Below are 14,707 nucleotides of genomic sequence, written 5' to 3'. Positions count from 1 at the left end.
CTTATTTGTAGTGCAAAAACAACAACAACAACAACAACAACAACAACGAAAGAAAAATACAGTATTTAAAAATAAAAAACAATTTTAACCAACTCAAACCGATCAGGATTTCAATGGGAAGTGTGGACCTGCTTCTGGCCAAGAAGATAGTCAAGTTAATTAGGATTATTGTTGTTGTGGGCCTTCAAGTCATTTCAGATTTTGGGCGAGCCTAAGTCAAAATTTATTTATTTATTTATTTATTTATTATTTATTTACTACATTTATATCCTGTCCTTCTCACCCCGAAGGGGACTCAGAGCGGCTTACAATTTATATCTATATACAATATATTATATTATTAGCATAGAACAATATTAGCATTATATATTACTACTAACTGTGCCCGGCCACGCGTTGCTGTGTCAAAGTGGTAGTGGTATTGGTTAAAAATTGTTGTGTAATTTTTATTTGACTTTATTTGCATTTTTTAAATTAATTTTATTGTAAGATATATTTTTATTTATTATATTTTATTATTTTCTTGTATTATTTTTAGTTATTTTCTGTTATTATAGTATTTTATTGTATTAATTTTTTAGTGTTTTTTATTATTTTTTATTGGGTTGCTAGGAGACCAAGTTGGAGGAGCTTAGCCTTTTAACTGGCAGCAATTGGATAAAAGCAATTATTCCTCTCTCTCTAATTAGGACTTTATTTTTCTTTTCTTTTTGTTGTATCAACCTAGAGGCGTGGATGATGGGTTGTGTTGTCAAATTTCGAGGTTGGAGGGCCTGTAGTTTTGTTGTTTTGTGGGTCGCCATGATGCCATCACTCTTTTATATATATATAGATATTGAATTATACCACTATATTGTAATATTATTAGTAATATTACATGTAATATATAATATATAATTAATATTATTATGTGGTATTATTATTAGTATTACATTGTAATATTTCTATCAATATTATATGTATATACAATATTATATTATTAAAACTGATATAAAAATATTATATTATAAAACTGAGGGCAGGGGCCAGGTAAATGACCTTGGAGGGCTGCATTCGGCCCCCGGGCCTTAGTTTGAGGACCCCTGGTTTAACCATTTATAACAGATGTAGGGCAATTTTATTATTTTCTAACAAATCTTTAATGTAAAAAACAGACACTTTCCTGTCCTAACAAGACATGGAAACTGCAAGTAAGTGGATGAATATAGCAAACAGCTCAGTCCAGAGAACATCCTCTTTAATGGTAGCAGACAGGAAACACAGATGCATAGAGAAACTGACACAGGTCCCTCCACAATTGCAGAAAGATACACAGTGTTTTATCACATTACTTATTTATAATACTATGATTTCACTAAGTGACATAGTTTCCCCCTGTGAAATCTTGGGTTTTGCAGTTTTGGGGGAGTATTTATTAGGCTTGATCGATCCATGAAAAATTTGATTCTAAACTCGTTTCAATACTAGAGGGGGCAGTTTTTTCGTTTTTGTTGCTAATAACGAATTTGGCCCCCAAAATTTTTCGAAATTAATGAAAATTCGTTATTTTCTAAATTAATTCGTTAATGGCGGACGCGCATGCGCGGTGGCCCAAAAACAGCCCGAAGGGGGGGGGACTTAGGGGGCTCTCCCGCCCTCATTTTTTGAGTGATCTTCTTCAAACTTGGTACAGTGGTAGAACACATTTAACACTGATAGCTCACCAAAATGTGGAACGTTTCCCTTATCCTCTGATTTTTGGCAAATTTTCATAGCTTTTATAATAAACCTTTTTTTAATAATTGCAGTAATCTGTTCCTGGTTTGAAAGTCTTATTTCCTGTTAAATTGGGTTGTCTTTACTGTGAAAGTCATTGTTCTACTTCAGAAACTTTGTTTTTGTGGCTGAAACTTTGTTAAATTGGTGTGTGTGTGATATATATTGTGTATATATATATATATAGTCCCTGCTTGTGTGTGTGTGTGTGTGTGTGTGTGTGTGTGTGTGTGTGTGTGTGTGTGTGTAGGTAAAGGTAAAGGTATCCCTTGACGTTAAGTTCAGTCATGTCTGACTCTGGGGGTTGGTGCTCATCTCCATTTCTAAGCCCAAGAGCCAGTGTTGTCCATAGACACCTCCAAGGTCATGTGGCCGGCATGACTACATGGAGTGCCATTACCTTCCCAGAAACACCCAGAAAATGGGAATTCCAGACAGGAAACAATCAGGGCCAGCTAATACCTCCCAACAAAGGATTCCCCCAGGTAGGAAGCAGCCAGGCTTTGAAGCTGCAAGGCTATTCAATGCTAATCAAGGTGACCAATTGCAACATTCACACTTGCCTCCCACAGACAAGAGTTCTTTCTCCCACCCTGGACCTTCCACAGATATATAAACCCCACTTGCCTAGCTTCGCACAGACGTCAAAACCTCTATGTCTGCCACAGATGTGGGTGAAACGTCAGGAGAGAATGCTTCTGGCACATGGCCATAGAGCCCGGAATACATACCACAACAGTGTGATCCCGGCCATGAAAGCTTTCGACAACACAACCACAGTATCCATTCAAGTTCATGTAGCGTAGTATGGAATGGAGACCTGTATTGGGGGGAGGGAGGGTGCGAATCTGGGCCCCTGGGAGCAGCCGAGGACGGGCCTGGCCCACACCCCCTCGCATCCCGGGCCTCTTCCTTCCTCTTCCTTTTGTTATTTAAACTATATATTGTGAAATTATGGTGTGTTTTTTTTCATGCGTGTTCTGTGTTCAAGATAGGGAGACCAAAGAGGAAAAGCAAGGGAGGGACGGAGGCCCCAACACTTCCGGCTCCCATGCGAACTCCCCCTTGTGTGCCTTGGAGGGTGGAGCATGCTCTCCCTTTCTCTATGGCTCTTTTCAGGTCGCTTGGGAACCCGAAGTGCCTCCTCCCTTTGCCTTTGTGTCCAAGAAGGAGAGAAGGACGTTGCAAGGTTTGCATTGAGGGTGTTTCTCTGGTGGGTTTGGCTTGGAAGGGGGCTCATTAAGGCCCAATTAATTAATGCACTGAGCTGAGGCGAGGCGGCGGCGGCGGCGGCCATTTCCCCCCTCCGTCTTCCTCCTCCTCCTCGGCCTCCTTCCCCCTCGCCCCCTCCCATTGGCTGAGCCTCCCATTGGCTGAGGGGCAAAAGGAAAGGAGTTTGGGTGCTTTGCAAAAGCTTTTTTTTCTTTTCGAAAAAAACGAAGAAATAAGAAAAAACGGCCTCTCGCGATTCGAAACTGCGATATCCAGACGTGTGGACAACCAAGGTTCGATATTGCTTCAAAACAATAGAAAAAAACGAATCAATAACGGTAAACGGGGAAAACGAATTATTTGAGCAAGCCTAGTATTTATGTATAATTATCTGTCAGAGAGCTCTAATGGCTCACCAAACTACAAAACACAGGATTGTCGAGGATGGAGGCATTTAAAACTGAATCTTTAATAGTAAAACTGTGTGGGATAGAAAGGACTCCGTTATTCATTTAGGCAGGAACAATCCTAAGGGCTATAAGAGGAACAGACAGGAACATGTACACAGAAAGGGTTATGTAATCCTTCCCCTCTTGCTTTGGAAGAGGAAGCAAACAGAAAACTCAAATAGCATAATGCCAGCAGCTCAACATTTTTCAGGCATGTGGGGAAAATGCTTTATCCTGAGGTCAAGAAAAGAGGTCTGCTATTTTACATGGACCAAGTCTTTTATAAAGTTAATTAATCTTTATTGTCTTTCAACACCTAGCCTTCCCCATACCAATTTGTGTATAAAAAGGGAAGTTTACATTACTGTTACTGGTCCAAGTCAGAGGGAACACAGAAGCCTGAGAGCCTATTTCAACTTCTAGAGCACTCCAACATGCTGCTGGTGGCTAATGATTACTTTTTAATGGTGTATGACGTATTTCTTAGTTGCAATTGTTTTCAGACCTGCTATTATCCTGTCACATGGTCGGCCCTAAGCATTACTCAGAGACAGTCAGACTTCTTCACATAACTGATCTGAGGCCCCTTCCACACAGCTGTATAAAATCCACATTGAACTGGATTATATGGCAGTATGGCCCCAGATAATCCAGTTCAAAGCAGATATTGTGGATTATCTACCTTGATAATCTGGAAGGGTTTTGAGAGATTGCAAAAGAGGAGCAAATTGGGGGTGTTGTGTGGTTTCTGGGCCATATGACTGTGTTCTAGCAGCATTTTCTCACTGTTTCATCTGCATCTGTGGGTGGCATCTTCAGAGGATCTGATGGTAGTAAAGCAAGTGGAGTATATATACCTGTGGAATGTCTAGGGTGGGAGGAGAACATTATTCTTTATTTTATGACTCCGTTTTTACTGCTAGCGATAGACAGCAGTACTTGGATATTCTCATCACATGAAATATCTTGGTTGGTTTTGGTTAATTAATGTCTTTACTTGGAGAACTTGGTGGCACGGTGTATGAGTTTCAAACTACATTGTATGGCAGTAGGGATAACCAGAGAGAGAGGTTGTCATTTGCTGATTTACCTCAGGCAATAAAATACCTTGAGTAACATCTTCTTTACTTCCAAAAGATCACTATAGAACTGTTGAAGATGCAACAGAAGAGTCTGAAAAAAGGCACCACTCTTAGGCACAAAGGTCCCATATTCTGTATGAACCAGAAATGCATCAAACACAACCCTATAGCTAAATATTTTACTGGAAAATATCAACAGATGTAGTAAGTAATATGTCACACCTGAATGTGTCCATGAGGAAAATACTTGGAACACCTGACCTACAGGGGATCCATGAATACACAATGCGAAACTACTTGTACCACCATCAGAATCCTGTCTTTTCTATCACCTCCTTAGAAATATAGCTCCTTGTCAGACAAAAAGCATCAGTTCCCATCTTATCACGTTAGCAGAAAATTTTATGGACACACCACTGCTATGCTATTAGATTATTGAATTAAATTGCTTCAATACAATGAGTTTAAATTTGGCATACGAATGTGCTGACAAAAATAATGAAAAGATTTCACAGGTCATTAGTATCCAGAATTTACACCAATATTCAATTTATAAAGTCTGATAAGTCCAGCAATGATGGAAATTCAACTTTAAAATGCACCTTAAGGTCTTCTTTCAACAAAAACCCCTGTAGGCATGTTTTGCAATGTGCTGGCCTTGCAAAACAGGCCACTTCCTAACTGTCATCAGGTCATTTCACCACAGTTCAACTCGAGGCTGCAAGAGAAGATTTGTACATGGATATATCTTCCAATTAAGTAGCTGACATGTCTGTTTTCTTCAACACTGCCACTGGCTCCAGGAAGAATAAAAATACGGACAGCTTCCCACATTAGTTAGATTGATTATTTGGGAGTTTAATTATATGTTCCCTTTAGGTCTTCCAGCATGACTATATGGTCAAATTCCACCACAGAGTTGTGCAGGGGGACTTAGAGATTCTTAGAAAACACACTTCGCTAGATACTTGTAAGTGCTTTAGCATGGTTCAATGGTCAACCTCCAACAGAGATTGACCACTGAATCACACTGGAGGACTTACAAACTTCAGATAGAAGTTGACCGTAAGAGTTATGCTGAAGAACCTAAAGACTATGACAATGGTGTTCTCTCAGCTATTTTTTTTTAATTGGAGGTTTTTCCACTTTTTCAGGGGTTCTGTGCCCCAATGTATGAGGAGATATGGTGGTACAAGATGTAGTTGATATGTCCAGTGGAAGGTTGGGAATCATGTGGCCCTTCAAATGAAGTTCGACCGCAAGTCCCATCCAATATAGCCAATGGTGAGGAATTCTGGAAGTAGCAATCCAATAATATCTGGAAGAACCCGTGAGTCTTACTGTTTACTTTCTATTCAGAAAAGCTTTTAAAGATGAAGGTATTTAGTCAGGGCTCAGTGGTTTTTAACTTTAGATATGTTTTGATAGATTTTAACTGTGAATTTTTTAATGCTGTTTGAGTTTAATTCCATTTTAATGTTTGCATATTTGTATATTTCAAATTGGATACTGATGCTTTTATGTCAAGCTGCTTTGAGTCCTCTTTGGGAAGATAAAGTGGGACATTAATAATAATAGCAATAATAATAATAATAATTGCAGTACAAGATATGATCTTGTGTCCAGCATTGCTATGTTCACGCCTTGCAAAGTGTCCTGTCCCTTTAAGAGCACATGTTTTTTTCACCACTGAAATTGTCCTGCTTTTTTCAAAACAGTGTAGTAGTTGAGGAAGGGTGGGTCATTCATATCATAAAATAAATATTTGCCTATGGTGCTTCTAGTAGTCTGCTATGCAGCTGTTGCAGGCAAGCTTTAACAAAGTTCGGTAATGAACATTACCTTCATTCAACATTTCAAGGAGAAAAATTCCATCAGAATGAAAATCTCATGACTGCAGAAGTGAAGAATGAAGAAAACATTATTTTAATGTTGTTCAGGACAAAGTGGCTCCCTTTGAAGGACAAACTCATACCTTTAGCTTGACTGCAATCCTGTGCTCACTTACCTAGTAGTAAGGATTACTTACTGAGCTCAGTAGGAATTACTTACACATATCTAAGGTTGTGTGGCTTTCCAAACAGCATCAGTATGCTTCTATAGCAACATGGTTAACACTTCTTTAATGACCATTTTATTACAGTAGAGTCTCACTTATCCAACACTCGCTGATCCAACGTTCTGGATTATCCAACGCATTTTTGTTGTCAATGTTTTCAATACATCGTGATATTTTGGTGCTAAATTCGTAAATACAGCAATTACGACATAGCATTACTGCGTATTGAACTACTTTTTCTGTCAAATTTGTTGTATAACATGATGTTTTGGTGCTTAATTTGTAAAATCATAACCTAATTTTATGTTTAATAGGCTTTTCCTTAATCCCTCCTTATTATCCAACATATTCGCTTATCCAACATTCTGCCGGCCCGTTTATGTTGGATAAGTGAGACTCTACTGTACTTGTCTTCTCTTTGTCATTATTCAGAGAAAAAAAATCCCACATTTATTTGTATCTAGAGAAGGTTGAAGATAGATACTATGTTTAGGAATAGCATGATAATTAATAATGCTGTTATTTTATGTTGTGGTCCTTCTTCAACAAGGTATCACTGGGAATCCAATATTGCAGTTATGAATGTGTAACCTAAGATATGCACTCTCATGAGCAGTCATCTGCTTCAAGGGGGGGACAATCGTATAAGCCCACCAATACCTACCCTGTTTCCCCTAAAATAAGACATCTCCAGAAAATAAGACCTAGTAGAGGTTTTGCTGAATTGCTAAATATAAGGCCTCCCCCGAAAGTAAGACCTAGCAAAGTTTTTGTTTGGAAGCATGCCCAACGAACAGAACACCAGAGCATGCAGGATCAGCAAATGTACGTACCATAGATGGTTGTACATGGAAATATTGGTAGTAACAAAAAATTCTTGATAGCATTCACAGTTTGTCTGGTTATGATGGTTTGTGATGACAACTACTGTACAGTATATAATAAATGTTCTTTTTCTTTTTTTGTTCTACAATAAATGTGAATTCTTCTTCATGGAAAAATAAGACATCCCCTGAAAATAAGACCTAGAGCATCTTTGGGAGCAAAAATTAATATAAGACACTGTCTTATTTTCGGGGAAACACGGTACTTACCAAGCACAGCTACTGGGATTGAGAACAATTCATTCCCCTCTGGTTCCAAAAATGGCAGACTGATGGTTTCATTCACACACCCCTCTTACAAACAATTCAAGTATAATGGGAATTGCAACAGTGGTCTTGCAGGGGATCAGATCCCCTTTAATCACAGCTGCTGCTCTATGTTAAGTATGGATGAGCAAGGTTGGGCTGTGATTCAGTATGTAGCACTGCTATGGTGCAACACAATAGGTAAGTGCCATACAGGATTCTGCCATATTTACCAGAATTCCCCAAATGAGCAGTGTATATTATTTCTGCAATGGGCCGCAGTGGGTTCTGGGAATTCCAATTCAAAAAGAACTTTGTTCCACTTCCACCCTTTCCTGTTTTCCTCTGGTAAAGCCACCTGGCAGATAGTGAAAGCTTTTGCTTCTATTTTCAGTAAAAAGCATCCGCATAGATGAGAAAGCAAATATGTTTTTATTAAATGATCTATTAATAAATCCAAAGGTCAATCTCAGGATTCAGCAAATTACTATGAAAGGCCAGAATTTACTAATTTACATAGTCACCTAGCTCTATAGTGTATCTCAACCCCCTCAATACTCACTGAGAGCCTGACATCCCATTATGGGATCTCCATTGTAACAACCAAAAGCAGGGTTTCTGTCAAATGCATGAAGGACTGGCTGCATGAGGGGGGATTGGGAGACTTTCAAAGTCCCTATATATTCTCTAAACTAAAATCCGGGGATCAAACCTTGGTCAATTCTCTGTGAATATTTCCATAGGTATGAAATATCAGGGCTGTTTTTGCCCCCTTCTTCCTTTGAAATATTGCTCACAGTTAGCTGTCACCCAAACAAGTGCTAATCAGGGATGATCCTACTGAGGCTGGATCTATGCTGCCATATAATCCAGTATCTGATCCCAGATTATCTGGTTGAAGTGAATGAGTCCAGTTCAAAGCAGCTAATCTGGATTTTATATGGCAATGTAGATGGGGCCTGAGTTTTCAATATCATTGTCCACCCCGCGACTGTGGAATGACCTGCTAGACTCATAGGGGCCATAGTGGCACAATAGGTCAAGCCCTTGTGCTACTGAACTGCTGACCTGAAGGTGAGGTCCCGTCTGTCAGCCTTAGCATGACAACATGGAAGGCAGTAGGGGAAAAAAAGGATTCATCTACATGGTCACCTAAATGAGACCAGGCCAGAGCATTGCTGCTTTGGATTAGCCCTAGATTCAGTGGAGCTGTTGACACACCCCTAATCATAGTAAGAGAGGGAGCAGAATCCAGAACTGTCCACTTGGGCTAAACCCGATTTGGCCCTACTAGATGGTCACTTTTACCTGAGCTGTGCCATGTTGCTGTTGGAAGCTGTCATGAGCGGCTCCTGGCCATCACCACACACTGTTGCTGACATCAGCAAAGGCAGGCACCCCACAACATGGGGAAAGGAAGGAGGTGATTCCCCTCCTTTCTTCAGGTTGTGTGGGCATGATTTCGGATATCACCAAAGCTATGTAGCAATGACCTGGAGCTTTCTGTAGTGATAAGAACAGGCAAGGTAAATTCTACCCCCTTTCCCCCATGCCAGAGTGTAGGGAAAGGGGGTAATGGCACTGGCCCATGCGGTAGTGAGCCAGTTTATATTGGAACCAGTCCAGCTGTTCATACTAACCTGACTTCTGCTAACACAGGTTAAAACTAGGTTATTTATTTATTTATTTATTTACAACATTTATAGCCCGCCCTTCTCACCTGAAGGGACTCAGGGCGGCTTACACAATTGGTAACAATTCGATGCCGACACATAGTTAAAATCATAACAATATAAAAAATCAATTAAAAAACAATACAATATAAAAATGTAATACATATGGTTAAATCCATTCATCCACAATCCTCATGCTTTAGTCATAAATCAGTCCAGGTCATCTTTGTTGTTTATTTGTTAAAGGCCTGAGCACATGGCCATGTTTTAGGGCTCTTCAAAAGCTCAAAGGGGTTGGGGCTTGCCGTATATCTCTGGGAAGAGTGTTCCACAGCCGGGAAGCCACCACCGAAAAGGCCCTGTCCTTCGTTCCTGCCAGACGCGTTTGCGTGGCAGGCGGGACCGAGAGCAGGGCCTTACCAGATGACCTTAGGGATCTTCCTGGCTCATAGGAGGAGATACGTTCGGACAAGTAGATTGGGCCAGAATCTTTTAGGGCTTTATAGGTCAAAACCAGCACTTTGAATTGGGCTCGGTAGCATATCGGCAGCCAGTGGAGCTGGCTTAGCAGATGTGATGCCTCATGGGCCTTGTAGTCCCGCTCCTAGTGTCACTGTGGCTGACGAAGATGAAAACATGGGGTTTTCTCCGGATCAACAACAGCCGGAATCCTTCCAGATGCCTGATGTTGATGTTCTTGCCCAAGAGCCCATTAAAACAGACCTTGAACAGCTCTCACCTCCCTTCGCTAGGAGACAGTCCTTTGCTGCAGACAGGGGAGTGAAAGAGCGGGTTCGCAGGAGTTTAAGAATTGCAGCCAAACAAGACACTGATTAGCCATGTTTCCCCTGGGAAAATCCAGGGAGTCTCACATCTGGAAAGTTGGGTTTCGCTTCCCGTTCTCTAGGGAAAGAGATCGCTGGACACCTGTTTGGCGGGAAAACGAAACCCAGTTAAAGGTGCCTGGCACGGTTGATTCCGTGCAGAGACAATAGAGCAGCTTCAGGAGTGAAATCGTGTTCCAGCCTTGTGTGGACTTCGCAAAGTCCGCAAATCCAGTTTCCTTGCCTTGCTTATTCAAGTATTCAAGAATTGCCTTGCCTTGTTCATAGTCACGGACCTTGTTCCTAGAATCAAGTTTTGTTTCCAGCCTTGTTGTGGATTTTACCTTGGACCTTGAAAGACCCTGGACAATTCCCCACACTATTGCTTGGCAATAGTGTGTGTTTCGGTTTATTGGATTTTATCTTTGGACTCTAATATCATTTATTGGACAAACTATTTCTGGACTATATTTGACCTCATTTGAAAGGTCTGCTTCTGGACTATATTTTCTGCTTGCTTTTATCATTCTTATATATTTCCTTAATAAAGATATTAGATAGTTTATTGGCCTCCGTGTATGGTTCTTGGTGCTCCGCTGCCTTGAGCGTGACAGCAGGGGGGTGGTACCCTCCCTGTAAGCTGCCTAAGTTATTAGTCTGACTGCCGCTCGTTGTACTAATTGGAGCTTCCAGGCTGTCTTCAAAGGCAACCCCATGTAGAGAGCGTTGCAGTAGTCCAAACGGGATGTAACCAGAGCGTGGACCACCGTGGCCAAGTCAGACCTCCCAAGGTACAGGCGTAGCTGGCGCACAAGTCTTAGTTGTGCAAATGCTCCCCTGGCCACCGCTGAAACCTGGGGCTCCAGGCTCAGCGAAGAGTCCAGGAGAACACCCAGACTGCGAACCTGTGTCTTCAGGGGGAGTGCGACCCCGTCCAACACAGACTGTAACCCTATACCCTGTTCGGCCCTACGACTGACAAGGAGGACCTCTGTCTTGTCTGGATTCAATTTCAATTTGTTCGCCCTCATCCAGTCCAACAGCGGCCAAGCACCGGTTAATTGGTTGGCCCACATTACAGGCTGGATGTCCCTGGACATTGTGCGGGAGTAGCTTCTATCTGAATTTGGCATTTCTGGCTAATGTAGACAAGCCTGAGAGATAATGCTCCACTTCAATTGATTCAATGAAGACAGTCATGACCCTGAGATGTGAGCAGAGAAGTTTAATGCTGAGAGATCTAGGTCATAGGATCACCATACATCAACATTCCCTTAACAGCAAAAAACAACAACAAATCATTGTCTTGTGGCACACAATGAGAAAACATTCCTAAGCAATGAGGAACAATGCAATCACTTTATTTTGTTTTAATTGAGAAATTAATTTCCCTTTTACAATGGTAATTAAAAATTACAAGGTGAAGGCCAGCTCAGAAAGAAGCAATACCATCCAAAACAAAAAATGTGGCAGATTTTAGGGTGGAAACAAGTATGTTCTGTGCCATAGACTGCAAGGAAAACTATTATATACTTTGCAACATTTCACAGATGAAAACCAGGACCAGTGTGGCAAAGCTACGTAGTTCATTTATTACCATATGTATACCCCGTCCTTCTCAACCCCGAAGGAGTCCCAAAGTGGCTTTACACATAGGCAACTATTCAATGCCTTTAAAAACAACATACAATTAAAATAAAGATTTAAATTAAGCTTAAAATTAATACACATTAAAATAGTTGTGAAGCAGCAGCTCTCAACTGAATAGGGACATTGTGCACCTTCACAATTCCATCTTTTGCACACATACATTCATTTACAAGCATGCAACACCCCAACAGGATTCTAGTCCACTCCCCATCCCCCAAACCTAGTTTGCACCAACTGCAATTACACCAAGAATTAAGGTGGAAAGTGGACGGAGTGGAGAGAAAATGGGACATTTTTATAGCAGCTGAAAAACTGAGGATTAATTGGAAATGTCCTTGCCAAACCGTAACAGTCCTAGAATATGGAATTAATGTAACACATACAGTTGTGATTTGATAATAGCAATATCCTGCTGAATGTATACTATGAGAGCAGAGTTTGCCTTCCACATTAATCAAATTTTTGCAGATTGACTGTCTCTTGAGCAGTCAATTGGTCTTCCAGTGTGTATCAATGATCAGTGGCCTTAGTGACCAGGGGAGACCTTTGGACTGGACTCAGTCTATTCTTGTTCATTCTTTCTATCATTAAAATATTTATATATTTATATCCTGACATATATCCAAAGATAACAGGGTAACTTACAAAAAATCAGTTTTAAAACAATAAATAACAAATAATTTTAAAAGAGCAAAATATATTAAATATATATGACTTAAAAAAAAAACAATTTTAAACTGGTGCATTTTTTTAAAAATGCCAGTCACAAGAACAAACTGCATAAAGTCAATTAAACCCAAAGGCTTTCATTTAACGAAAGGCATGTGGTGATTTGGCAATGAAGTTATTTCAGCATTGGTTGCCAATCCAGCCCCCAAGAGGAGGGTTTCCACAATGGATGCCACTGCAGGGAAAGAATGTATTGTCTCTACTGGGAGACACAGGGAGGGCCCCTCCATTGTACCTAAATCCTCAAGGACACACATGTGTGTTTGGTAGGTGCTCCCTTTATATCAGGGGTCCCCAGACTTTTTAGACTGGGGGCCAGTTCACGATCCCTCAGACGGTTGGGAGGTGGGACTATAGTTGGCCACCAAACAACAACAACAACAATAATAACAACAACAATAATAATAACTATCATAATAATGAGGGTTGGAAGATACTCCTTGGGCCATTTAGTCCAACCCCCTTCTGCTTTTGTGCACCAAAAGCACAAACAAAGCACCCCTGACAGATGACCACCCAGCCAATAATAATAATAATAATAATAATAATAATAATAATAATAATAATAATAATAATAATGATGATGTAGGAAGATACTCCTTGGGCCATTTAGTCCAACCCCCTTCTGCCTTTGTGCACCAAAAGCACAAGCAAAGTACCCCTGACAGATGGCCACCCAGCCTCAATGTTAATAATAATATTTAATATAATAATAATAATAATAATAATAATAATAATAATAATAATAATAACAACAACAACAATACTTGGGAAGTGTTTGACTTGTAATTTTGTGATATGAAATCCAGCATATATAACTCGTTTGGTGTGTCATACGATGTCTTTGTGTCAATAATAATAATAATAATAATAATAATAATAATAATAATAATAATAATACATCACACAGTCCTAGACACTTGGGAAGTGTTCGACTTGTGATTTTGTGATACGAAATCCAGCATGTCTATCTTGTTTGCTGTGTCATACAATAATAATAATAAATAGGGTTGGAAGAGACCCCTTGGACCTTTAGTCCAACTCCCTTCTGCTTTTGGGCCATAGGGGCCAGTTAAATGGCTTTGATGGGCCGCATGTGGCCTGCGGACCGTAGTTTGGGGACCCCTGCTTTATATGGTCAAATCTATAGTAACTGTAAAAGGTCAGTAGATTTCACGAAGTTTGGGGCCCTTCCAAACAGGCCCTATATCCCAGGATCTGATCCCAGATTTTCTGTTTATCCCAGATTATCTGGCAGTGCGGACTCATACAATCCAGTTTAAAGCAGAAAACCTGGGATCAGATCCTGGGATATAGGGCCTGTCTGGAAAGGCCCAGTTTCTCAGCCCCTCCAGAAATTTTTGAAATTGAACCATGGATCTTCTGTGTGCATACATAGTGGTGTTCTGCTACTGTGTAACACATCTCTTTTAGACAATAGACAACACTGGGCAAGATGGCCAGATATGGGGCAGTATAAAATTCAGGCTGAGGTTTTGCGCCTATATTCCAGGATCTGATCTCTGATTATCTGCTTATCCCAGATTATCTAGCAGTGGAGACTCTTATAAACCAGTTTAAAGCAGATAATCTGGGATCAGATCCTGGGATATACAGTAGGGCAGTGCAGAAGGGGCCTGAGTACCACTTATCCAAAATACTAGGAACCAGAAGTGTTTGGGTCTTTTCACAGGATTTTAAGCTGCCTGGAGTTTTTATCTTTGTGTGTTTAAATACATTACAACTGTAGCCTTGATTCGCTTCTGACACAATAAATAAATACTGGATTTTGGAATATTTGCATATATCATGGAGATGGAACCCAAGTCTGAACACAAAATGTATTAATGTTTTATATGCAACCTAAATTTTATTTATTGTATGCCTATTTTTGTGTATGCAATGAGGTTTAGGTACATTGAACCAGACTAAAGGTGTCACTATCTTAGCCACCCATCTGGAATATTTCAGATTTTTTAGTATTTCAGATCTAGGAATTCCAGGTAAGAGGTGCTCAATCTGTATTTATAATCCTTTTGATATATTCATTCAGAGATCTTCAGTAAACCCTGCTTCTCCTTAATGTGTGTTTTGTATACGGCAGGAAGAATATTTAACCTGTGTTGTTCTTATGAGTCATGGAT

At 40.2% G+C, this 14,707-nt stretch overlaps 1 long non-coding RNA gene across 2 annotated transcripts; it reads left to right on the top strand.

Annotated features, from left to right (window-relative positions):
* Positions 1-1,410: 1,410 nt before the first annotated feature.
* Positions 1,411-10,747, top strand: LOC134292354 (uncharacterized). 2 transcript variants are annotated; one of them, XR_010004287.1, is made up of 2 exons: positions 1,411-2,944; positions 5,653-10,747. It is a non-coding gene; the product is annotated as an uncharacterized LOC134292354 (long non-coding RNA). The 2 variants fall into 2 exon arrangements; XR_010004286.1 differs by lacking the exon at positions 1,411-2,944 and adding an exon at positions 2,952-3,260.
* The last annotated feature ends 3,960 nt before the right edge of the window (positions 10,748-14,707 follow it).

The sequence above is a fragment of the Anolis carolinensis genome, chromosome 3 (genome assembly GCF_035594765.1).
Source record: "Anolis carolinensis isolate JA03-04 chromosome 3, rAnoCar3.1.pri, whole genome shotgun sequence".
Taxonomy (NCBI): Eukaryota; Metazoa; Chordata; class Lepidosauria; order Squamata; family Dactyloidae; genus Anolis; species Anolis carolinensis.
This window is presented reverse-complemented; position numbering and strand designations above follow the sequence as displayed.